Source organism: Crotalus tigris, unplaced genomic scaffold (assembly GCF_016545835.1).
Source record: "Crotalus tigris isolate CLP2741 ecotype Arizona unplaced genomic scaffold, ASM1654583v1 scf7180000017690.20705106771:4171800, whole genome shotgun sequence".
Lineage (NCBI taxonomy): Eukaryota > Metazoa > Chordata > Lepidosauria > Squamata > Viperidae > Crotalus > Crotalus tigris.
In genome coordinates this window covers 2,535,177-2,558,681 of record NW_024096569.1, presented here as the reverse complement: position 1 = coordinate 2,558,681, position 23,505 = coordinate 2,535,177, and positions in this window count along the sequence as shown.

The following is a 23,505-nucleotide window of genomic DNA, read 5'->3' as shown; positions in this document are numbered from 1 at the left end:
ATCCCCACTATTGATGGTGTCCTCTGGAGTCACCCAACTGTCATGATGAAACAGGAACGTGGGAGATAGGATTTAGTGCTTCCAATTTTAATTCTTCCATTCATGCAGAATCTGCTTTTCATAAATCCATTTGTCTTGATCTCTCTGAACATCTGCTCTACGTTTCTTGGCCTGCTGGGTTTCAAAAACAGTATTTAGGAGTTTTTGAAGTAATAGATCCTTCTTTTAACAATGGGGAAGTAGAATAATTCTTTTCATGGCTTCAGTTTCACAAATCACGTGTTGGCCAAGAAATTGAATGCCCTTGAGGCCAGCACAAACAGAAAGAAATATTTCAAAAACTAAGTATCTTAAAAGCCATTGAAGGTTCCTCTAATCAAGTACTGGATGCAAAGTTTTAGGGGATCGTCCCTGTAGGTTTCTCAGGAGCATCTCAGAATCGGTCACATCTGATGCGGAAGGACAGTCCTTCTTTTCCTTGATGGGCTGGCAATCTTTCTAGGCCGTAACAGATGGGTCAAGGTTATTTATTTCTAAAAACGCTGAGAAATGACGGAGATATCCCATGTTCTCAATGGGTTCCTCGCCTGCTGGCAGACTGAGCAATGTCTTCTCATTCCCTCACTTTCCCCAGGCCTCTGAGGTCACCTACAGCTGCCTCCAGGACTCCTTCGCTCCGTCTCCTCCTGGACCAACAAGGAAGAACTGTCCTACACAACAGGAAGAAGAGGGGATATTCTATAGTGACATTGTGTTTCAACCCAAAGGAAGGCAGAAAAATCACCCCTGATTGCAGCAAAATGTGTCTTTGTTGGTCAAGTCTCTTAAATCCTGGGTGGTATAAACAGAGGTATAGAATCACGATCATAAGAAGTCCTATTACCGCTTTGTAAAGCCCTAGTAAGACCACAGCTAGAATACTGCAGCCAATTCTGGTCACCATACCACAAAAAAGAGATTGAGGGTGACCTATGACTGTTTTCCACACTTATGACCGTTGGGTTTACACCACTTTTGAAAAGTAAAAAAATGAAGGTTCGTTGTTAATGCTTTATTCTACGGCAATAGACGAAATTGGAAGTCAATGCCTCTTTTTTTCTTTTTTCCCTTCTCCCCCTTACTTTTCTCTTCCTTGTCCCTCCCCACCGTGTCCTGCTCTGTGTTTTAGTATTTTTGTATTTTACTTTATAATCTAATAAAGTGTTACAAATTGAAAAAAACAATTAGGATAATCCTTCTGGCGTTTTAGACACAAGCCACGATTTTCAGAAATGTTTTAGGGGAACTACTATGTATTAGAACTAATTTTTTTCTAATTAACCTGTTATCGTTTGCTTTATTCTGTCTGTCTGTGGCTCCGCTACGGGAAATGCGTGGCTGAGGACAAGCAACGTAGCTGATCAGGTCAGACACACAGAGAGGTGGGGTGGGGTGTCAGACCTTGCAAAAGAGCAGAACAACATGGCTTCTTGGCTTTCACACCTCCACCTCACCGGATGGCTATTTTTATTTGATTTCATTTGTTTTCTTCTATTTTTCATTCTCTTTGGGCACAAGAGAGCTCAGGAGGATGGGGGAAGGTCTCTGCTGCAGAGAGAAAGGCTTTGGTGTGGTGAAGGAGGCCGGGGGGCCGAGCTGCGTCCTGGGCTGGGAGGGCGTGGGTGTGATGTCCTCGGTGGGGATGACGCAGTTCCTCCCTTGGCCGTTGAGTTGGAGGACTGACTCGAGAGAAGTTGCAGCTCTTCATCTCTCTGGGGAAGGAAGAAGAGAGCGACGGAGACCAACAACATCTCCTTCCCAGGAATCCTGAAGATGGAGACCATCACTTGGATAACAGGTTTGGAACCTCCTTCTTCTTCCTCCCTCGCTTCTAAATCTAATTATTCTTCTTTCCCTGTGCTCAAGATGATGACCTTCTTCTTCTTCTTCTTCTTCTTCTTCTTCTTCTTCTTCTTCTTCTTCTTCTTCTTCTTCTTCTTCTTCTTCTTCTTCTTCTTCTTCTTCTTCTTCTTCTTCTTCTTCTTATTCTTCTTCTTCTTCTTCTTCATCTTCTTCTTCTTCTTCTTCTTCTTCTTCTTCTTCTTCTTCTTCTCCTCCTCCTCCTCCTCCTCCTCCTCCTCCTTCTCCTCCTCCTCCTCCTCCTCCTTCTCCTTCTTCTTCCATCTCAAAAATTCAGCACTTCTTTCTTCCTTCAGAGTTATTGTTTGGATCAATCTCCTCCTACCTAGGTAGAAGTCACAAAATGTCACATAGGAAAGTATTGTGAAGTGCAGTACTTTTCCAAGCAAGGAAATTTATCTTAACAACAAACTTCTGTCGCTTTCTGTTACAATGATGTTCAAGATGTATATGTATATGGTTGTGTCTGACTCTGTGTGATTCTGTTGGCCAGGTCTCTCCACCTCTTTCCTTCTTGCACTGCTTCCTTGAGTTGTTCTGTGCTCTGGCTGGTCAGCTTTGATGGTGCCCAGCCATTGTGTCTTTGGGGGCTGGTTTCCTTTCACCACTAACAGCCTCCTGTTATATCAAGCTGAATTCTACCTATAAAGGAGAATATTTGCAGCTCAGAATGGAAATGAGGGATCCTGGCTGCTCTCGGAGCTTGGTGGTTTTCTTGCAGGCATTTCATTACCGAAACCAGGTAACATCATTGGCGCTAGTCCTGATGCAGTGATGATGTTACATCGTTTGGGTCATGAAACTGAAGCACAAATGGTTCCTGTAGTCTGCAATATTTTCTGAAAATCCGTTCATCCTCTCGCACCATTCTTGGAGGAGAAGTGAAACGTCTTCAAAGAAAAACAAGAGAATTCAGTTGCCTCCCGAAAAAAAAAATGTCTTTGGCTCAAAGTGACCGCTTTAATTCATTTGAATTTAATCTATGAAGAATTTTTTTTATCTCCATCCTGAAGTCAGGATGTTTCTTTTAAAAAGGGTCCCTTTTATATGAAATGTAATATCAATCTTTTTTTCCCTGAAAATATATCGGTTTTTAGTCCCGTTTTCAATCCTTCATGGATAAGACCTTCCTCCTTAGTCCTCCATTTTGCTTTTCTTGCTTTTCTTCACCTTGTCTCATCTACATTCTGGGAAGCCCCATTACGGAAATGGAAACTGCCAGTTTTGCACAGAGATTTTGAGGTTTTGTGTTTGTGTCTGTTTGTCTGTGTTCTTTTTAAGCCACTTTCATTTCTTTCCTCTTTCAGTTCTTTGGTGGGTGAACCTGGGAGCAGGTAAGACCGAGATTTGTGTACAGTTTCTCTTTGGCCACAGAAAGGTACCCCAATCTCCCTTCAGTGCTGTTGACCCTTATCCAACCTTTATCTAGCTGACAAGATTCCTATGCACAGGCTTTTAGCAATAAATGAACTGAACTGGACGTTCACCTGTGGACTAGTCTTTTGCGCCTGACACAAAATATATAACGGCCAAAGAAAAACATAAATGCAAAAGGGAACCTTATCCCCTCATTTTCTTATCTTCTTTTTGCTTCGATGTGGGCAAATCCCATTGCCAGAGAGCCAGTCTGGCCTAGTGGTTAAGGTATCAGGCTGGAAAGTGGGGGACAATGAGTTCTAGTCCATGAAAACGGGCTGAGTGACTTTGAGCCAATGAAATGGAGAGGTGTCTACAACAGGGGTCCCCAACCGGTGAGCCGCAGCACACTACTGGTCTGTAGCCTGCTGGCCACCAGGCTGTGAAGATAGCTGGCCGGTGTTTGCACATGTGCAAGCACATTCCCCCCCACTGGTGCTAGCCGTCACATGGGCACTGGCGGCCCTATTTGCACATGTGTATGGGTGTTAGCGCCACTGCACAGCCACTAGTAGCCCCATTTGCACATTTGTGCAGGCACTAGCAGCCCTTTTTGCGCATGCACGCACAAATTTCCTTGCTCCTCCTTTTCCCTCTGGGCCACCAACCCGGAAAGGTTGGGGACCTGTGGTCTACAAAGCAAAGAGAACAGAAAGGAAGACAGTCCTAAAGATCAGGGAGGGATGAAATCTCGGATCCAAGACATGAAGGGTAGGAGAACCTCTCATTTGCAGCATTGGTCCCTTTTTGTCCAACTCTTGTCCTTGCAAGAGGAAGCAGTGGGTCAAGGATTCTCAGAGCAGATTATGGATGGGAGCCATTCTGGAAATTGGGTGGATGTTCTGGTCTAGAGATTTGGTTCCAGGAGGAGATCAGAAGGAAAGTCTCAATGTCTTCTCTTTCTTTCCTCCGGTTCACAGACAGATTCATCTCGATCAGCGCTCAGGCTGTCCTCGTCTCTTCCATACAGCTTTATTATTAAAGGAGAAGAGATTCCCTTGAAGTGCTCCCTCCTTGAGGGAGTCGCGTCACGGAAGCCTGAGGGATCCCATAAGTTCTTTTTCTACTGTACAGATCAATCCAAGCGAATAATTGATGATCAAAATCTCCCTAACAATACCTTCAATGTCAGGACTGAAAATCTGACCTCTGACCAAATGAAGATTATATGTAAATGCAAGATCAGGCAATCATCTGGGGAATGGTCTGATTACCCTGAAAGTAACCAGCTGGTCTTCTCAGTTGTTGGTAAGATGGATTCTCATTGAACGAAAATATTCACATCAAAGGCAGTTTTAATACTCAACCTACGGAAATGCACAATAAACCTTTCAAAATATCAATCCTGTGAACGAAACAAGCAGACCCACCATCAAATAAATAACGCCTTGTCTAAGAAAATGGTCAGAAGGATTTTCTTTCAATGGGAAAATATCTTCCAAATGGAATATTTTGGTTGTGACGACTCCCCTGCTTTAATGGAGACATTAATATGTTCTTTGTGAACATTTCTTGCAGGTGAACTTCCTTCCCTGCTGCTGAAGGTGGATCCGTTGTCCCAGAAGGTGAAGGAAGGTGACCCTTTGTTCTTCCTCTGCTCAGTGGAAGGAGGCAACGCAGAGAAGATCTTCCATTTCTACAAGGATGGGATGGAGATCACCCCCAGGGAAGAAGGTCTTCTGGAACCCTCCAGTGAACCCACAGATCGTGTTCAAAATGCCTCTTTGAGAATCCTACATGCGTCGTTCAATCACAAAGGGGAATTTGCTTGCAGTTATGAAGAAAGGAGAAGCAACCGATGGCTCATGTCTTCTTGGAGCCAGGGTTTAAACATCACAAGTGAGCGAGATAGGGGAATGTTGGATGTGGTTAAATCTTGAGACCACCATTATAGGCTAGACGAGGAAGGACAAAGAAAGACCTGGAGAAAGGCAAATGGCTTTTGTGGAATTGTTAACTATCTCCATAGGGAAGTCCATGAAAAATCGGGAACCGAGCTTGATAAAAAAAGGGGGGGTGTTTCATTTGTCGATTTAACAGAATCTAAACTTTGAAGATCAGGGCAGTTAAGATGTTCTGCAAGAAATACTAAGTCATCCTTCTTCTTTGTTACTCAAACCAGTTTGGGCCCAAGATTCAGATCCTATTTGGAGATATTCCTGGATGGCGATGCTTCTTGTAATCCCGCTGGTTCCCTTTGCCTTTTATTGCTGGAAAAAAAAGAGCAGTAAGTGACATGATTGGGGTTCAAGGGATCCTTACCTGGAGTCAGAGGTTGCTCCTTGTGGTTGTAACTGTGGACAGAGCGATCCTACGGGGAGGCAGGAAAGGAGAGCCAGGCCTGGAGGTGAGAGGGAGGAGAAGGCAATACACGAGGGTGATAGAGCCGAGGTGGCGCAGCAGTTAGAGTGCAGTACTGCAGGCCACTTTAGCTGACTGTGTTCAGCAGGTCGGCAGTTCAAATCTCACCGGCTCAAGGTTGACTCAGCCTTCCATCCTTCCGGGGTAGGTAAAATGAGGACCCAGATTGTTGGAGGCAATGTAAATATATAATATACATTGCTTACTGGTGTACATCGCTTAGAGAGTGCTTGCACTTAAAGCGATATATAAGTCTCATAAATGAATACAAAGAAGCAATTTCATCTTCCTTTTTATTTTCATTCCTGCCTTGGAAGCGTCACCATCCCAGGAACACTCTCAGCTTCCAAAAAAGAAGGAGGAAGGAAATGATCTTGCAGTGATGGAGCTTCAAGCAACAACAGCAGCTACACTCACACCTGTCAAGGTAGCTGGTGGGATTCGTGGGTGACCTTAATCAGGGTCTGCAGGGAAGGTTTCCCTCCCGAATGTAAACAGACCTTCCCTGCAGACCCTGATTAAAGTCACCCATGAATCCCACCAGCTACCTTGACAGGTGTGGGTGTAGCTGCTGTTGCTGCTTGAGGCTCCATCACTGCAAGATCATTTCCTTCCTCCTTCTTTTTTGGAAGCTGAGAGTGTTCCTGTGATGGTGACACTGCCAAGGCAGGAATGAAAATAAAAAGGAAGATGAAATTGCTTCTTTCTATCACCCATGTCTATTGTGTTCTCCTCCCTCTCACCTCCAGGCCTGGCTCTCCTTTCCTGCCTCCCCGTACGATCTCTCTGTCCACAGTTGGAACCACAAGGAGCAACCTCTGACTCCAGGTAAGGATCCCTTGAAACTCAATCACATCACTTACTGCTCTTTTTTTTCCAGCAATAAAAGGCAAAGGGAACCAGCGGGATTAGAAGAAGCATTGCCATCCATGAATATGTCCAAATAGGATCTGAATCTTGGGCCCAAACTGGTTTTAATAACAAACAAGAAGGATGACTTAGTATTTCTTGTAGAACATCTTAACCTGCCCTGTTCTTCAAAGTTTTGATACTATTAAATCGACAAATGAAACTCACCTGTTTTTTTTTTTTTTTTAATCAAGCTCAGTTCCCAATTTTTTATGGATTTGTCTGTGGAGCTAGTTAACAATCCTACAAAAGCCATTTGCCTTTCTCCAGGTCTTTCTTTTTCTTTCCTAGTCTAGCCTATCATGGTGGTCTCAAGATTTAACTACATCCAACATTCCCTATCTGGCTCACCTGTCATGTTTATCCTCTGGCTCCAAGGAGACATGAGCCATCGGTTGCTTCTCCTTTCTTCATAACGGCAAGCAAATTCCCCTCTGTGGTTGAACGACGCATGTAGGATTCTCAAAGAGGCATTTTGAACACGATCTGTGGGTTCACTGGAGGGTTCCAGAAGACCTTCTTCCCTGGGGATGATCTCCATCCCATCCTTGTAGAAACGGAAGATCTTCTCTGCGTTACCTCCTTCCACTGAGCAGAGGAAGACCAAAGGGTCACCTTCCTTCACCTTCTGGGACAACGGTTCCACCTTCAGCAGCGGGGAAGGAAGTTCATCTGCAAGAAATGTTCACAAGGAATATATTAATGTCTCCATTAAAGCAGGGGAGTCGTCACAACCAAAATATTCCATTTGGGAGATATTTTTCCCATTGAAGGAAAATCCTCCTGACCATTTTCTTAGAGGAGGCGTTATTTGTATAATGGTGCCTCTTCTTGTTTGGTTCACTGGATTAATTTTTTGAAAGCTTTATTGTGCGTTTTCATAGGTTGAGTATTAGAACTGATTTTGATGTGAATATTTCAGGGCAATGAGGATCCATCTTACCAACAACTGAGAAGACCAGCTGGTTACTTTCAGGAGAAGAAGACCCTATCCAAGATGATTCCCTTATCTTGCATTTACATATAATCTTCATTTCGTCAGAGGTCAGATTTTCAGTCCTGACATTGAAGGTATTGTTAGGGAGATTTTGATCATCAACTATTTTGCCAGATTGATCTCTACAGTAGAAAAAGAAGTCATGGGATCCCTCAGGACTCCGTGACGTGACTCCCTCAGGGAGGGAGCAATTCAAGGGAATCTCTTCTCCTTTAATAATAAAGCTGTATGGAAGAGACGAGGACAGCCTGGGGGCTGGTAGAGATGAACCTGTCTGTGAACCTGAGGAAAGAAAGAGAAGACATGGAGACTTTCCTTCTGAGCTCCTCCTGGAACCAAATCTCTACACCAGAACATCCACCCAATTTCCAGAAAGGCTCCCATCCATAATCTACTCTGAGAATCCTTGACCCACTGCTTCCTCTTGCAAGGACAGGAGTTGGACAAAAAGGGACCGACGCTGCAAATGAAAGTTTCTCCTACCCTTCATGGCTTGGATGAAGGTCCATCCGAGATTTCATCCCTCCCTGATCTTTCAGGACTGTCTTCCTTTCTGCTCTCCTTGCTTTGCAGACCCAGGTCCCCACCCTTTCTGGGTTGGCAGCCCGGAAGGACAGGGAGGAGGAAGGAAATTTATGCGTGCCTGAACATACATGCGTAAAAGAGGCTGCTAGTGTCTTTTCAAATGTGCAAATGGGATTACTAGCAGCTGTGCAGTGGCGCTAACACCATTGCACATGTGCAAATGGAGCCCCCAGCGCCCGCGCGACTGCTAGCACAAGTGGGGGGAGGGAGTGTAGATACACATATGCACACACCAGCCAGCTATCCTCACAGCCCAGTGGCCAGCAGGTTACGGACCAGTAGTGGGCTGCAACAAATAGGTTGGGGACCCCTGTTGTAGACACCTCTCCATTTGATTAGCTCAAAGTCACTCAACCAGTTTTCATGGCTAAGACAAGACTAGAACTCATTGTCTCCCACTTTCCAGCCTGATACCTTAACCACTATCCACTAGTAGAGTAGGGGGTGAGGTTCTTTTGTTTATTTATGTTGTTCTTTGGACATTACAGTATATTGTGTCAGGCGCAAAAAATCAGTTTACAGATGAACGTCCAATTAAGTTGATTTATTGATAAAAGCCTGTGCATAGGAATCTTGTCAGCTATATAAGGGTTGGATAAGGGTCAATAGCACTCAAGGGAGATTGGGCTGAGTTTGCTTGTGGCTACGTAGAGTTTCTAGGCTGATAACCTTTTTAACTCCCCCTCCAGATTCTGCCCTTCCTTCTCCTACTTCTCCTACTCTCTCTCCTTCACAAGAAGCAAAAATCACAGTCCATCTTTGTGTGGCCACAGAGAAACTCTACACAAGTCTCAGTCTTACCTGCTCCCAGGTTCACCCACAAAAGAACTGAAAGAGAAAAGAAATGAAAGTGGTTTAAACAGAACATACAAACACACATACAAAAAACCCCTGAAAACATTATTATTATTATTATTATTATTATTATTATTATTATTATTATTATTATTATTATTATTATTATTATTATTATGGATCCTCGCACAGTCAGCCAGATGTTCAGACTGGATTTGGCATTTTGTCTACCTATCGAGTCCTTATCCAGGACCTGGGATAGGCAGATGTGGAAGTTTGATGGTATTACAGGTATCGTCGCAGGATGGAAGCAGTTCCTAGTAAGGCCGCCTTTTGCAATTGACAATAGCAAATTTGTCAATGCAATGGTGTTCAAGTGGTGCTCCAGTTGTTTTGGGATTGCACCCAAGGAGCCTATTACTATTGGTACTACCCTTGCTTGCTTTTGCCACAGTCTTTCTATTTCTATTTGTAGTTCTTTGTATTTTGTTATCTTCTCCAGTTCTTTCTCGTCTATTCTGCTGTCTCCAGGCACTGCCACGTCCCACTATCCAGACTTTTTTGTCTTTCTTATCGACAATTGTTAAGTCTGGGTGTTATGTTGCAGGTGCTTGTCTGTTTGAATTCTGAAGTCCCAGAGCAGTTTAATTTTATCATTTTCTATGACTTTCTCTATTTTATGATCCCACCAGTTTTTGCTTACAGGCAAATGATATTTTTTGCAGATCTTCCAATGCACCATTGTTGCTACTTCGTCATGCCGCTGCTTGTAGTCAGTCTGTGCAATCTTCTTGCAACAGCTTACTAGGTGGCCCACTGTTTCTTCAGCTTCTTTGCATAGGCGGCACTTACTGTCTATTGCTGTCTTCTCAATTTTGACTTTATATGCATTTGTCCTTAAGGCTTGGTCTTGTGCAGCCAGAATTAGTCCCTCGGTCTTTTTCTTCAATTTTCCTGCTCTTAGCCATTGCCAGGTCTTGTTATTATCTGCTTTCCCAGCTATTTTTTTTAACGTATTGGCCATGTAGTGCTTTGTCTTCCCATGCCTCTATTCTGTTCTTCATTTGGTCTTTCTTGTAGGCCAGTTTGGTCTCTCCAGTAGTCAGTAAGCCTTCATGATATACTAATTTCAGTGCATCTTCATCATTGTTCTTCAGATATTCTTCCAAAGCCATTTTTTTTCTTCAACCATCTGATGTACTTGTAGCATTCCACGCCCACCTATTTGCCTTGGTAGATAAAGTCTATCAATGTCACTGCGTGGATGAAGTGCGTGATTCATTGTCATTATTTTTCTGGTCTGCCTATCCATTGCTTTTAGTTCTGCTTGAGTCCAGTCCACTATTCCAGCTGTGTACCTAATAACTGGGATTGCCCAGGTGTTGATTGCCTTTATGGTATTTCATCCATTGAGTTTGGACTTTAAGATCTTCTTCACTCTCTTGATGTATTCACCTCTAATCTTTTTCTTGACTTCAGTGTGCTTGATGTTATCAGCTTGAAGGATACCCAAGTATTTGTAGTAATCTTCCTCATCCAGACTCTTAATGTTATTTTCGTGGGGCATTATTATTATTATTATCTCTGTGCAAAACTAGCAATTTCCATTTCCGTAATGGGGCATCCCAGAATGTAGATGAGAGAAGCTGAAGAAAAAGAAGAAAAATAAAATGGAGGACTGAGGAGGAAGGACTTGTGCTGTGAGAACTTGAAAACGGGACTAAAAACCGGTATATTTTGAGGTAAAAGAAGATTGGTTTTACATTTCATATAAACGGGACGCTTTTTAAAAGAAACATCCTGACTTCAGGATGGAGATAAAAAAATATCTTGATGACCCATAGATTAAATTCAAGTAAATTAAATCGGTCTCTTTGAGCCAAAGATGCTTTTTTTCAGGAGGCAACTGGACTCTCCTCTTTTTCTTTGAAGACGTTTCGCTTCTCCTCCAAGAATGGTGCGAGAGGATGAAAGGATTTCCAGAAAATATTGCAGACTACAGGAACCATTTGTGCTTCAGTTTCATGACCCAAACGAAGTAACATAATCACTGCATCAGGACTAGCGCCAATGATGTTACCTTGTTTTGCAAATGAAATGCCTGCAAGAAAACCACCAAGCTCCGAGAGCAGCCAGGATCCCTCGTTTCCTTCCTGAGCTGCAGATATTCTCCTTTATAGATGGAATTCAGTTTGATATAACAGGAGACTGTTAGTGGTGAAAGGAAACCAGCCCCCCAAAGACACAATGGCTGGGCACCATCAAAGCTGACCAGCCAGAGCATAGAACAACTCAAAGCAGCAGTGCAAGAAGGGAAGAGGTGGAGAGACCTGGCCAACAGATTCACACAGAGTCAGACACAACCATATGCATATACATCTTGAACATCACTGTAACAGAAAGCGACAGAAGTTTGTCGTCAAGATAAATTTCCTTGCTTGCAAAAGGGCTGCACTTCACAATACTTTCCTATGTGACATTTTGTGACTTCTACCTAGGAGGAGATTGATCCAAACAATAACTCTGAAGGAAGAAGGAAGTGCTGAATTTTTGAGATGGAAGAAGAAGAAGAAGAAGAAGGAGAAGGAGAACAAGAAGAAAAAGAAAAAGAAGAACAAGAAAAAGAAGAACAAGAACAAGAAGAACAAGAACAAGAAGAAGATGATGATCTTGGGCACAGGGAAAGAAGAATAATTAGATTTAGAAGTGAGGGAGGAAGAAGATGGAGGTTCCAAACCTGTTATCCAAGTGATGGTCTCTGGGTTTCTGACCTGATCAGCTGCGTTGCTCGTCCTCAGCCACGCATTTCCCGTAGCGGAGCCACAGACAGACAGAATAAAGCAAACGATAACAGGTTAATTAGAAAAAAATTAGTTCTGATACATAGTAGTTCCCCTAAAAGATTTCTGAAAATCGTGGCTTGTGTCTAAAATGCCAGAACGATTATCCTAGTTGTTTTTTCAATTTGTAACATTTTATTAGATTATAAAGTAAAATACAAAAATACAAAAACAAAGATCAGGACACGGTGGAGAGTGACAAGTAAGAGAAAAGTAAGGGGGAGAAGGAAAAAAGAAAAAAAGAGGCATTGACTTCCGATTTCCTCTATTTCCATAGAATGAAGCATTAACAACGAACCTTCATTTTTTTACTTTTTCAAACTGGGGTAAACCCAATGGTCATAAGTGTGGAAAACAGTCATAAGTCATTCTCACCCTCTTTTTTCTGGTATGGTGACCAGAATTGGCTGCAGTGTTCTAGGTGTGGTCTTACTAGGGCTTTACAAAGCAGTAATAGGAGTTCTCGTGATCTTGATTCTATGCCTCTGTTTATACCACCCAGGATTTAAGAGACTTGACCAACAAAGACACATTGTGCTGCAATCAGTGGTGATTTTTCTGCCTTCCTTTGGGTTGAAACACAATGTCACAATACAATATCCCCTCTTCTTCCCGTTGTGTAGGACGGTTCTTCCTTGTTGGTCCAGGAGGAGACGGAGCGAAGGCGTCCCGGAGGCAGCTGTAGGTGACCTCAGAGGCCATCACTTGGATACCAGGTTTGGGACCTCCATCTTCTTCCTCCCTAGCTTCTAAATTTAATTATTCTTCTTTCCCTGGGCCCAAGATTGTCATCTTCTTCTTCTTCTTCTTCTTCTTCTTCTTCTTCTTCTTCTTCTTCTTCTTCTTCTTCTTCTTCTTCTTCTTCTTCTTCTTCTTCTTCTTCTTCTTCTTCTTCTTCTTCTTCTTCTTCTTCTTCTTCTTCTTCTTCTTGATTCTTGGGATCAATCTCCTCCTAGGTAGAAGTCACAAAATCTCACATAGGAAAGTATTGTGAAGTGCAGCCCTTTTGCAAGCAAGGAAATTTATCTTGATGACAAACTTCTGTCGCTTTCTCTTACAATGATGTTCAAGATGCATATGCATGTGGTTGTGTCTGACTCTGTGTGGTTCTGTTGGCCAGGTCTCTCCACTTCTTCCAATCTTCCACTGCTTCCTTGAGTTGTTCTACGCTTTGGCTGGTCAGCTTTGATGGCTCCCAGCCGTTGTGTCTTTGGGGTGCTGGTTTCCTTTTACCACTAACAGCCTCCTGTTATATCAAGCTGAATTCTATCTATAAAGGAGAATATCTGTAGCTCAGGATGGAAACGAGGGATCCTGGCTGCTCTCTGAGCTTGGTGGTTTTCTTGCAGGCGTTTCATTACCGAAAAAAGGTAACATCATTGGCGCTAGTCCTGATGCACTGATGATGTTACCTCATTTGGGTCATGAAACTGAAGCACAAATAGTTCCTGTAGTCTGCAATATTTTCTGGAAATCTGTTCATCCTCTCGCACCATTCTTGGAGGAGAAGCGAAACGTCTTCAAAGAAAAACAGGAGAGTCCAGTTGCCTCCTGAAAAAAAGCATCTTTGGCTGAAAGAGACCGCTTTAATTCATGTGAATTTAATTTATGGGTCATCAAGGTATTTTTTTTTATCTCCATCCTGAAGTCAGGATGTTTCTTTTAAAAAGGGTCGCGTTTATATGAAATGTAAAACCAATATTCTTTACCCTCAAAATATAACAGTTTTTAGTCCCGTTTTCAAGACCTCACGGTATAAGGCCTTCCTCCTCAGTCCTCCATTTTGATTTTCTTGCTTTTCTTCAGCTTGTCTCATCTGGGAAGCCCCATGATGGAGATGAAAACTCCCAGTTTTCCACAGAGATAATAATAATAATAAGGTTTAGAGGGTTTTTTTGTATGTGTGTTTGTGTGTTCTGTTTAAGCCACTTTCGTTTCTTTTCTCTTTTAGTTCTTTTGTGGGTGAACCTGGGAGCAGGTAAGACTGATACTTATGGAGAGCTTCTCTGTGGCCACACAAAGATGGACTGTGATTGTTGCTTCTTGTGAAGGAGAGAGAGTAGGAGAAGTAGGAGAAGGAAGGGCAGAATCTGGAGGGGGAGTTAAAAAGTTTATCAGCCTAGAAACCCAACGTAGCCACAAGCAAACTCAGCCCAATCTCCCTTGAGTGCTATTGACCCTTATCCAACCCTTATCTAGCTGACAAGATTCCTATGCACAGGCTTTTAGCAATAAAGGAACAGAATTGGACGTTCACCTGTGGCCTAGTCTTTTGCGCCTGACACAAAATACTATAACGCCCAAAGAAAAACATAAATGTATTTTCTTACCTTCTTTTTGTTTCGATGTGGGCAAAGGCCCATTGCCAGAGAGACTGTCTGGCCTAGTGGTTAAGGTATCAGGCTGGAAAGTGGGAGACAATGAGTTCTAGTCCATGAAAACTGGCTGAGTGACTTTGAGCCAATCAGATGGAGAGGTGTCTACAACAGGGGTCCCCAACCTGTGAGCCACAGCACACTACTGGTCCGTAGCCTACTGGCCACCGGGCTGTGAGGGTAGCTGGCCGGTGTTTGCATATGTGCAAGCACACTCCCCCCCCCCACTGGTGCTAGCAGTTACATGGGCACTGGCGGCCCCATTTGCACATGTGCGTGGGTGTTAGCGCCACCACACAGCCGCTAGTAGCCCCATTTGCACATTCGTGCAGGCACTAGCAGCCCTTTTTACGCATGCACGCACAAATTTCCTTGCTCCTCCCTTTCCTTCTGGGCCACTATCCCAGAAAGGGTAGGGACCTGTGGCCTACAAAGAAAAGAGAGCAGAAAGGAAGACAATCCTGAAAGATCAGGGAAGGATGAAATCTCGGATGGACCTTTATCCAAGCCATAAAGGGTAAAAGAACCTTTCATTTGCAGCGTCGGTCCCTTTTTGTCCACTCCTGTCCTTGTAAGAGGAAGCAGTGGGTCAAGGATTCTCAGAGGAGATTATGGATGGGAGCCAGTCTGGGAATCGGGTGGATGTTCTGATCTAGAGATTTCGTTCCAGGAGGAGATCAGAAGGAAAGCCTCAATGTCTTCTCTTTCTTTCCTCAGGTTCACAGACAGATTCATCTAAATCAGCCCCTAGGCTGTCCTCGTCTCTTCCATACAGCTTTATTATTAAAGGAGAAGAGATTCCGTTGAATTGTTCCCTCCCCGAGGGAGTCACGTCACAGAGTCCTGAGGGATCCCATATATTCTTATTCTACTGTAAAGATCAATCTGGCAAAGCAGTTGGAGATCACGCTCTCTCTAACAATACATTCAATGTCAGGACTGAAAATCTGACCCCTTACCAAATAAAGATTATATGTAATTGCAAGATCAGGGAAACATCTGGGGGATGGTCTGATTACCCTGAAAGTAATCAGTTGGTCTTCTCAGTTGTAGGTAAGATGGATCCTCGTTGCCCGGAAATATTCACATCAAAGGCAGTTTTTATACTCAACCTATGGAAACGCACAATAAACCTTTCAAAAATCAATCCCGTGAACCAAACAAGCAGAGCCACCATTAAATAAATAACGCCTCATCTAAGAAAATGGTCAGGAGGACTTTCCTTCAATGGAAAAATATCTCCCAAATGAAATATTTTGGTTGTGATGACTCCCCTGCTTTAATGGAGACATTAATATGTTCCTGGTGAAGTTTTCTTGCAGGTGAACTTCCTTCCCCGCTGCTAAAGGTGGTTCCGTTGTCCCAGGTGGTGAAGGAAGGTGACCCTGTGGTCTTCCTCTGCTCAGTGGAAGGAGGAAACGCAGAGAAGATCTTCCATTTCTACAAGGATGGGATGGAGATCACCTCCAGGGAAGAAGGTCTTCTGGAACCCTCCAGTGAACCCACAGATCGTGTTCAAAGTGCCTCTTTGAGAATCCTACATGCGTCATTAAATCACAGAGGGGAATATGCTTGCAGTTATGAAGAACGAAGAAGCAACCGATGGCTCATGTCTTCTTGGAGCCAGAGGATAAACATGACAGGTGAGCCAGATAGGGGAATGTTGGATGTGGTTAAATCTTGAGATCACCATATGTAAGGATGGTGGAAAGTAGCTTCATGTTTTTTTTCCCTTTTTATTGCTGCCATGGAAGCATCTCAAACACAGGAACAATTTCAACTAATGGAAAAGAAAGAGAAAGGAGATCATCTTTCAGTGATGGAGCCTCAAGCAGCAACACCCTCATCAGCCAAGGTAGCTGGTAGAATTCATGGGTGACTTTAATTAATGTCTACAGCAGGGGTCTTCAAACATGGCCCTTTTTATGACTTGTGGACTTCAACTCCCAGAATTCATTATCCAGCATGGCTGGCTGAGGAATTCTGGAAGTTGAAGTCCACAAGTCATAAAAGGACCAAGTTTGAAGACCCCCGGTCTACAGGGAAGGTCTATCACACTGGAGAGTGATACTAGGTTTATGGAATCCTCACCAATAACTTACAGTGTCCTCTGGAATCACCCAACTATGGTTGTCTATAAACAAGAATGATATAGATGGGCTTTAGAGGGCCTGAAGCATATTGGTGCAATGTTGGTAGATAGTGAATTTAAATCTTAACTTCAAGCAGGATTAGCCTCCCATAATCCCATTTGTTTTGATCTCTGGTCAACACGTATTCTCCGATTCTTCATTTACTTGGTTTCAATGAAAGAATTTAGGCATTTTAGTACCCCTGGATATTCCTTTAAAAATAGGAAATAATAATTCTCCTTATGGCTTTCAGTTTAACAAATTATGTGTTGGCTATAAAATTAAATGGCCTTGAAATTCGAAAATTTGAATAGGAAGAGAAAGATATACTTAAGAAAATTAAGTATCTTAGAAGCCATCAAAGATTCCTCTAATCAAGTGTTGGAGGCAAGGTTTTAGAGGAACGTCCTTGCGGATTTCTCAGGAGTATCTCATCTTGCTTTTCTTCGGCTTCTCTCGTCTACATTCTGGGAAGCCCCATTATGGAAATGGAAACTGCCAGTTTTTCACAGAGATTTTGAGGTTTTGTGTGTGTGTCTTTTGTCTGTGTTCTTTTTAAGTCACTTTCATTTCTTTTCTCTTTCAGTTCTTTGGTGGGTGAACCTGGGAGCAGGTAAGACTGAGACTTGTGTAGAGTTTTTCTCTGGCCACACAAAGGTAGACTGTGATTGTTCCTTCTTGTGAAGGAGAGAGAGTAGGAGAAGTAGGAGAAGGAAGGGCAGAATCTGGAGGGGGAGTTAAAAAGTTTATCAGCCTAGAAACCCTATGTAGCCACAAGGAAACTCAGCCCAATCTCCCTTGAGTGCTATTGACCCTTATCCAACCCTTATCTAGCTGACAAGCTTCCTATGCACAGGCTTTTAGCAATAAATCAACTGAATTGGACGTTCACCTGTGAAGTGTGGTTTTGCACCTGACACAATATACTATAATGTCCAAAGAAAAACATAAATGCACAAAGGAACCTCATCCCCTTCTCTACTAGTGGATAGTGGTTAAGGTATCAGGCTGGAAAGTGGGAGACAATGAGTTTTAGTCCTGTCTTAGCCATGAAAACTGGCTGGGGACTTTGAGCCAATTAAATGGAGAGGTGTCTATCTACAACAGGGGTCCCCAACCTGTTTGTTGCTGCCCACTACTGGTCCGTAGCCATGAGAATAGCTCACCGGTGTGTGCACATATTCACGCACACGCCTCCCCCCACTTGTGCTACCAGTCGCTGGTGGCCCCATTTGCACATGCGTGAAGGCACTAGCAGCCCCTTTTGCGCATGCACACAGAAATTTCCTTATTCCTCCCTTTCCCTCTGGGCCACCAACCCGGAAGGGGTGGGGATGTGTGGTCTACAAAGCAAAGAGAGCAGAACGGAAGACAGTCCTAAAAGATCAGGGAGGGATGAAATCTCAGATGGACCTTCATCCAAGCCATGAAGGGTAGGAGAACCTTTCATTTGCAGCGTTGGTCCCTTTTTGTCCAACTCCTGTCCTTGCAAGAGGAAGCAGTGGATCAAGGATTCTCAGAGTAGATTATGGATGGGAGCCATTCTGTAAATTGGGTGGATGTTCTGGTCTAGAGATTTGGTTCCAGGAGGAGATCAGAAGGAAAGTCTCCATGTCTTCTCTTTCTTTCCTCAGGTTCACAGACAGATTCATCTCGATCAGCCCCCAGGCTGTCCTCGTCTCTTCCATACAGCTTTATTATTAAAGGAGAAGAGATTCCCTTGAATTGCTCCCTCCCTGAGGGAGTCGCATCACGGAGTCCTGAGGGATCCCATACATTCTTTTTCTACTGTAAAGATCAATCCGGCAAAATAGTTGATGATCAACCTCTCCCTAACAATACCTTCAATGTCAGGACTAAAAATCTGACCACTAACCAAATAAAGATTATATGTAATTGCAAGATCAGGGAATCATCTGGGGGATGGTCTTCTTCTCTTGAAAGTAACCAGATGGTCTTCTCAATTGTTGGTAAGATGGATCCTCGTTGCCCGGAAATATTCACATAAAAGGCAGTTCTAATACTCAACCTATGAAAATGCACAATAAACAGTTCAAAAATTAATCCAGTGAACCAAACAAGCAGAGCCACCATTAAACAAATAACGCCTCCTCTAAGAAAATGGTCAGGAGGACTTTCCTTCAATGGGAAAAATATCTCCCAAATGGAATATTTTGGTTGTGACGACTCCCCTGCTTTAACGCAGACAATAATATGTTCCTTGCGAACTTTTCTTGCAGATGAACTTCCTTCCCCTCCTTCCCCGCTGCTGACGGTGGATCCGTTGTCCCAGAAGGTGAAGGAAGGTGACCCTTTGGTCTTCCTCTGCTCAGTGGAAGGAGGCAAAGCAGAGAAGATCTTCCATTTCTACAAGGATGGGATGGAGATCACCCCCAGGGAAGGAAGTCTTCTGGAACCCTCCAGTGAACCCACAGATCGTGTTCAAAGGGCCTCTTTTAGAATCCTACATGCGTCGTTCAACCACAGAGGGGAATTTGCTTGTCGTTATGAAGAAAGGAGAAGCAACCGATGGCACATGTCTTCTTGGAGCCAGGGGATAAACATGACAGGTGAGCCAGACAGGGGAATGTTGGATGTGGTTAAATCTTGAGACCACCATGATAGGTTAGACTAGGAAGGACAAAGAAAGACCTGGAGAAAGGCAAATGGCTTTTGTGGGATTGTTAACTAGCTCCACGGGGAGGTCCATTAAAGTCGGGAATCGAGCTTGATAAAAAAGGGGGGGGGTGTTTCATTTGTTGATTTAACAGAATCTAAACTTTGAAGAACAGGGCAGGTTAAGATGTTCTGCAAGGAATACTAAGTCATCCTTCTTCTTTGTTACTCAAACCAGTTTGGGCCCAAGATTCAGATCCTATTTGGAGATATTCCTGGATGGCGATGCTTCTTGTAATCCCGCTGGTTCCCTTTGCCTTTTATTGCTGGAAAAAAAAGAGCAGTAAGTGACATTATTGGGGTTCAAGGGATCCTTACCTGGAGTCAGAGGTTGCTCCTTGTGGTTGCAACCGTTGAATGAGAGATCCTACGGGAGGCAGGAAAGGAGAGCCAGGCCTGGAGGTGAGAGGGAGGAGAACACAATAGACATGGGTGATAGAAAGAAGCAATTTCATCTTCCTTTTTATTTTCATTCCTGCCTTGGAAGCGTCACCATCCCAGGAACACTCTCAGCTTCCAAAAAAGAAGGAGGAAGGAAATGATCTTGCAGTGATGGAGCCTCAAGCAGCAACAGCAACGACACTCACACCTGTCAAGGTAGCTGGTGGGATTCATGGGTGACCTTAATCAGTGTTTGCAGGGAAGGTCTGTTTACATTGTGGAGGGAAACCCAGTTTTATCCCCACTATTGATGGTGTCCTCTGGAGTCACCCAACTGTCATGATTAAACAGGAACGAAGCAGATAGGATTTTGAGCTTCTGAAGTTTAGTTCTTCCAGGCAGAATATGCTTTCCATAAATCCATTTGTCTTGATCTTTCTGAACATCTGCTCTACGTTTCCTGGCCTCCTGGGTTTCAAAAACAGAATTTAGCAGTTTTTGAACTACTAGATCTTTCCTTAAAAATAGGGAAGTAGAATAATTCTTTTCATGGCCTCCAGTTTCACAAATCATGTGTTGGCCAAGAAATTGTTGGGCCTTGAAGCCCACACAAACAAAAAGAAATATTTCGGAAAGTAAGTATCTTAAAAGCCATTGAAGATTCCTCTAATCACGTACTGGATGCAAAGTTTTAGGGGATCGGCCCTGTAGGTTTCTCAAGAGCATCTCAGAATCGGTCACGTCTGATGCGGAAGGACAGTCCTTCTTTTGCTTGATGGGCTGGCAATCTTTCTACGCCGTAACAGATGGGTCAAGGTTATTTATTTCTAAAAGTGCTGTGAGATGATGGAGAACTCCCATGTTCTCAATGGGTTCCTCACCTGCAGGCAGACTGAGCAATGTCTTCTCATTTCCTCACTTTCCCCAGGCCTCTGAGGTCACCTACAGCTGCCTCCGGGACTCCTTCGCTCCGTCTCCTCCTGGACCAACAAGGAAGAACCGTCCTACACAACGGGAAGAAGAGGGGATATTGTATAGTGATATTGTGTTTCAACCCAAAGGAAGGCAGAAAAATCACCCCTGACTGCTGCAAAATCTGTCTTTGTTGGTCAAGTCTCTTAAATCCTGGGTGGTATAAACAGAGCCTTAGAATCAAGATCATGAGAAGTCCTATTACCACTTTGTAAAGCCCTAGTAAGACCACACCTAGAATACTGCAGCCAATTCTGGTCACCATACCACAAAAAAAGTGGTTGAGGATGACTTATGACTGTTTTCCACACTTATGACCCTTGGGTATACCCCACTTTGGAAAAGTAAAAAAATGAAGGTTCGTTGTTAATGCTTCATTCTACAGCAATAGAGGAAATCGGAAATAAATGCCTCTTTTTTTCTTTTTTCCCTTCTCCCCCTTACTTTTCTCTTCCTTGCTCCTCCCCACATTTTCAGAAATGTTTTAGGGGAACTGCTACGTATCAGAACTAATTTTTTTTCTAATTAACTGGTTATCATTTGCTTTATTCTATCTGTCTGTGGCTCCGCTACGGGAAATGCGTGGCTGAGGACGAGCAACTCAGCTGATCAGGTCAGACACACAGAGAGGAGGGGTGGGGTGTCAGACCTTGCAAAAGAGCAGAACAACATGGCTTCTTGGCTTTCACACCTCCACCTCACCGGATGGCTATTTTTATTTGATTTCATTTGTTTTATTCTATTTTTCATTCTCTTTGGGCACAAGAGAGCTCAGGAGGACGGGGGAAGTTCTCTGCTGCAGAGAGAAAGGCTTTGGTGTGGTGAAGGAGGCCGGGGGGCCGAGCTGCGTCCTGGACTGGGAGGGCGTGGGTGGGATGTCCTCGGTGGGGATGACGCAGTTCCTCCCTTGGCCGTTGAGTTGGAGGACTGACTCGAGAGAAGTTGCAGCTCTTCATCTCTCTGGGGAAGGAAGAAGAGAGCGACGGAGACCAACAACACCTCCTTCCCAGGAATCCTGAAGATGGAGACCATCACTTGGATAACAGGTTTGGAACCTCCATCTTCTTCCTCCCTCACTTCTAAATCTAATTATTCTTCTTTCCCTGTGCCCAAGATCATCATCTTCTTCTTGTTCTTGTTCTTCTTGTTCTTGTTCTTCTTTTTCTTGTTCTTCTTTTTCTTTTTCTTCTTGTTCTCCTTCTCCTTCTTCTTCTTCTTCTTCTTCCATCTCAAAAATTCAGCACTTCCTTCTTCCTTCAGAGTTATTGTTTGGATCAATCTCCTCCTAGGTAGAAGTCACAAAATGTCACATAGGAAAGTATTGTGAAGTGCAGCCCTTTTGCAAGCAAGGAAATTTATCTTGACGACAAACTTCTGTCGCTTTCTCTTACAGTGATGTTCAAGATGTATATGCATATGGTTGTGTCTGACTCTGTGTGATTCTGTTGGCCAGGTCTCTCCACCTCTTCCATTCTTGCACTGCTGCTTTGAGTTGTTCTACGCTCTGGCTGGTCAGCTTTGGTGGTTCCCAGCCATTGTGTCTTTGGGGGGCTGGTTTCCTTTCACCACTAACAGTCTCCTGTTATATCAAGCTGAATTCTATCTATAAAGGAGAATATTTGAAGTTCAGGATGGAAGCGAGCGATCCTGACTGCTCTCTGAGCTTGGTGGTTTTCTTGCAGGCATTTTATTACCGAAACAAGGTAACTTCATCCGTGATAGTCCAGATGCAGTGATGATGTTACCTAGTTTGGGTCATAAAACTGAAGCACAAATGGTTCCTGTAGTCTGTAATATTTTCTGGAAATCCTTTCATCCTCTCGCACCCTTCTTGGAGGAGAAGCGAAACGTCTTCAAAGAAAAACAAGAGAGTCCAGTTGCCTCCTGAAAAAAAGCATCTTTGGCTCAAAGTGACCGCTTTAATTCATGTAAATTTAATCGATGGGTCATCAAGATAGTTTTTTTATCTCCATCCTGAAGTCAGGATGTTTCTTTTAAAAAGGGTCCCGTTTATATGAAATGTAAAACCAATCTTCTTTTCGCTCAAAATATACCGGTTTTTAGTCCCGTTTTCAAGACCTCACAGCGTAAGGCCTTCCTCCTCAGTCCTCCATTTTGATTTTCTTGCTTTTCTTCAGCTTGTCTCATCTACATTCTGGGAAGCCCCATTACGGAAATGGAAACTGCCAGTTTTGCACAGAGATAATAATAATAAGGTTTTGAGGGTTATTTTGTATGTGTGTTTGTGTGTTCTGTTTAAGCCACTTTCTTTTCTCTTTCAGGTCTTTGCTGGGTGAACCTGGGAGCAGGTAAGTGATACTTATGGAGAGTTTCTCTGTGGCCACACAAACATGGATTGTGATTGTTGCTTCTTGTGAAGGAGAGAGAGTAGGAGAAGTAGGAGAAGGAAGGGCAGAATCTGGAGGGGGAGTTAAAAAGGTTATCAGCCTAGAAACCCTACGTAGCCACAAGAAAACTCAGCCCAATCTCCCTTGAGTGCTATTGACCCTTATCCAACCCTTATCTAGCTGACAAGATTCCTATGCACAGGCTTTTAGCAATAAATGAACTGAATTGGACGTTCACCTGTGGACTAGCCTTTTGCGCCTAACACAAAATACTATAACGCCCAAAGAAAAACATAAATGCAAAAGGGAACCTTATCCCCACATTTTGTTATCTTCTTTTTCCTTCGATGTGGGCAAAGTCCCATTGCCAGAGAGCCATTCTGGCCTAGTGGTTAAGGTATCAGGCTGGAAAGTGGGAGACAATGAGTTCTAGTCCATGAAAACTGGCTGAGTGACTTTGAGCCAATCAAATGGAGAGGTGTCTACAACAGGGGTCCCCAACCTGTGAGCTGAAGCACACTACTGGTCCGTAGCCTGCTGGCCACTGGGCTGTGAGGATAGCTGGCCGGTGTTTGCACATGTGCAAGCACACTCCCCCCCACTGGTGCTAGCAGTCACATGGGCACTGGAGGCCCCATTTGTACATGGGCGTGGGTAGTTAGCGCTGCCGCACAGCTGCTAGTAGCCGCATTTGCACATTCGTGCAGGCACTAGCAGCCCTTTTTGCACATGCACGCACAAATTTCCTTGCTCCTCCCTTTCCCTCTGGGCCACCAACCCAGAAAGGAGGAGGACCTGTGGTCTACAAAGCAAAGAGAG